This window comes from Entelurus aequoreus, linkage group LG24 (genome assembly GCF_033978785.1).
Source record: "Entelurus aequoreus isolate RoL-2023_Sb linkage group LG24, RoL_Eaeq_v1.1, whole genome shotgun sequence".
NCBI lineage: Eukaryota > Metazoa > Chordata > Actinopteri > Syngnathiformes > Syngnathidae > Entelurus > Entelurus aequoreus.
In genome coordinates, this window is record NC_084754.1 from 42,684,214 (window position 1) to 42,687,902 (window position 3,689).

Below are 3,689 nucleotides of genomic sequence, written 5' to 3' on the forward strand. Positions count from 1 at the left end.
TACTTTCTCCTTGACTGAAGAGACAAGTGCAGAGACACACAGAGCTGATGGAGGGAGGAGACAGGAGGTGCAGTGGGAGGGAACAGGAGGAGGGCGATGGAGGGAAAGCACTCTGCTGGTACAGAGAGGGCTGGTGTGGCTTGATGGTAGTCACTGCAATCGTGTCTTTGGACAAGAAACTTCACCCACCACACTGTATGAATGTTTGTTGCAGGACTCCCTTGGAAAATACAAGCCCCGTTTCCATATGAGTTGGGAAATTGTGTTAGATGTAAATATAAACGGAATACAATGATTTGCAAATCATTTTCAACCCATATTCAGTTGAATATGCTACAAAGACAATATATGTGATGTTCAATCTGATACATTTTTTTTTTTTGCAAATAATCATTAACTTTAGAATTTGATGCCAGCAACACGTGACAAAGAAGTTGGGAAAGGTGGCAATAAATACTGATAAAGTTGAGGAATGCTCATCAAACACTTATTTGGAACATCCCACAGGTGAACAGGCTAATTGGGAACAGGTGGGTGCCATGATTGGGTATAAAAGTAGATTCCATGAAATGCTCAGTCATTCACAAACAAGGATGGGGCGAGGGTCACCACTTTGTCAACAAAAGCGTGAGCAAATTGTTGAACAGTTTAAGAAAAACCTTTCTCAAGCAGCTATTGCAAGGAATTTAGGGATCTCACAATCTACGGTCCGTAATATCATCAAAGGGTTCAGAGAATCTGGACAAATCACTGCACGTAAGCAGCTAAGCCCGTGACCTTCGATCCCTCAGGCTGTACTGCATCAACAAGCGATATCCGTGTGTAAAGGATATCACCACATGGGCTCAGGAACACTTCAGAAACCCACTATCAGTAACTACAGTTGGTCACTACATCTGTAAGTGCAAGTTAAAACTCTCCTATGCAAGGCGACAACCGTTTATCAACAACACCCAGAAACGCCGTCGGCTTCGCTGGGCCTGAGCTCATCTAAGATGGACTGATACAAAGTGGAAAAGTGTTCTGTGGTCTGACAAGTCCACATTTCGAATTGTTTTTGGAAACTGTGGACGTCGTGTCCTCCGGACCAAAGAGGAAAAGAACCATCCGGATTGTTATAGGCGCAAAGTTGAAAAGCCAGCATCTGTGATGGTATGGGGGTGTATTAGTGCCCAAGACATGGGTAACTTACACATCTGTGAAGGCGCCATTAATGCTGAAAGGTACATACAGGTTTTGGAGCAACATATGTTGCCATCCAAGCAACATTACCATGGACGCCCCTGCTTATTTCAGCAAGACAAGGCCAAGCCACGTGTTACATCAACGTGGCTTCATAGTAAAAGAGTGTGGGTACTAGACTGGCTTGCCTCTCATTGAAAATGTGTGGCGCATTATGAAGCCTAAAATACCACAACGGAGACCCCCGGACTGTTGAACAACTTAAGCTGTACATCAAGCAAGAATGGGAAATAATTCCACCTGAGAAGCTTGAAAAATGTGTCTCCTCAGTTCCCAAATGTTTACTGAGTGTTGATAAAAGGAAAGGCCATGTAACACAGTGGTGAACATGCCCTTTCCCAACTACTTTGGCACGTGTTGCAGCCATGAAATTCTAAGTTAATTATTATTTGCAAAAAAAAAAAAAAAGTTTATGAGTTTGATCATCAAATAGTTGTCTTTGTAGTGCATTCACTTGAATATGGGTTGAAAAGGATTTGCAAATCATTTTATTACGTTTATATTTACATCTAACACAATTTCCCAACTCATATGGAAACGGGGTTTGTACTTTTGTAATCTCAACAGGACTTTCCTCTGTAAAAAGTCAAGTATACAAAATGGTAGTGGGGAGTTAAAGCTGGAATATATTGTCTCGTCACCTAGCTTGTGTCCCCTCTGACGGTGTCTTGTTTCATTTATAGTTATTCGGCGCCACACTTGTAATTCTTTTCCTAAACACTAAGGGGCAGTGTCTCCAGAAGGAGCAACTGCAGCTGTCATGACTAGATATTTACCTTCTTGTGATGAGTGATGACAACCACAACAATAACATCTTTGTCTACACTGGAACTAATCTTTCAGAATCGTCAGTTTACTTTCAATGGACGTTTTACTCATAAACCATAGGAAAATGTGTTTGTGAAGATGGACTGTGCAACTTGTGAACAAATCGCAGAGAGTGCTATAATGCAATTCAAAATAAACAAAACTGTTAAATAACCATTGTGTAAGTCAATGACATGCTAGAGTTAATGTGTATGGTCATGTGTTATTGATGTTCAGAGTTCTCATGTTCACACACACCATGCTAGAAAGATAATTGGCTGAGAATGAGGAAGTGTGTGTGAGAGAAAAAGACGTGTGCACAAGAGAGAATACGGGTTGAAATTGAACTTCTTGCTAGCACAAGATTGGCAATACAAGTTAAAAGGGGGGTCGTACTTAGTGACCTCTTCTGGACACAACAAGAAGACAATAAGCTGAAAAACGACACATTCGTTTATATACATAAAATTCGTAGTTTGTGAACCCGTTCTCAAACAATGGCAATAAACTCTTCTGATTCAGTAATTATTTTTAGAGTACACTGAGATATAAAGTACACAATATCAGTTTGCATGCAAATGTTCAATCACAGTTGCTTTATCTCATACAAAAAATGGTGCATTTCAAGCACGTCTGCTCTCCTGTGCTCAGGGACCCTCGTCAGCAAAAGCTGACCAATCACAGCTGCGTCAACGCTGACGTGAAGCTAGCATTTTTGGGAGGTGCACGCAAGGTCTGCGGGAGTGTACGCAGGGGGAAGGGCAAGACGACGTCGCCTACGCAAGTTACGTGACATGAGAGTATACACTAGGCTTTATTCAACTGTATAAATCAAGTCAGAAGATTTAAAGGCCTACTGAAATGAATTTTTCTTATTTAAGTGGGGATAGCAGGTCCATTCTATGTGTCATACTTGATCATTTCGCGATATTGCCATATTTTTGCTGGAAGGATTTAGTAGAGAACATCGACGATAAAGTTTGCAACTTTTGGTCGCTGATAAAAAAAGCCTTGCCTGTAGCGGAAGTAGCGTGACGTCACAGGTTGTGGAGCGCCTCACATTTGCACATTGTTTACAATTATGGCCACCAGCAGCGAGAGCGATTCGGACCGAGAAAGCGACGATTACCCCATTAATTTGAGCGAGGATGAAAGATTTGTGGATGAGGAAAGTGAGAGTGAAGGATTAGAGGGCAGTGGAAGCGATTCAGATAGGGAAGATGCTGTGAGAGGTGGGTGGGACCTGATATTCAGCTGGGAATGACTAAAACAGTAAATAAACACAAGACATATATATACTCTATCAGCCACAACACAACCAGGCTTATATTTAATATGCCACAAATTAATCCGCATAACAAACACCTCCCCCCTCCCGTCCATATAACCCACCAATACAACTCAAACACCCGCACAACACACTCAATCCCACAGCCCAAAGTACCGTTCACCTCCGTAAAGTTCATACAGCACATATATTTCCCCAAAGTTACGTACGTGACATGCACATAGCGGCACGCACGTACGGGCAAGCGATCAAATGTTTGGAAGCCAAAGCTGCATACTCCCGGTAGCGCGTCTGCTATCCAACTAAAAGTCCTCCTGGTTGTGTTGCTGCAGCCACCCGCTAATACACCGCT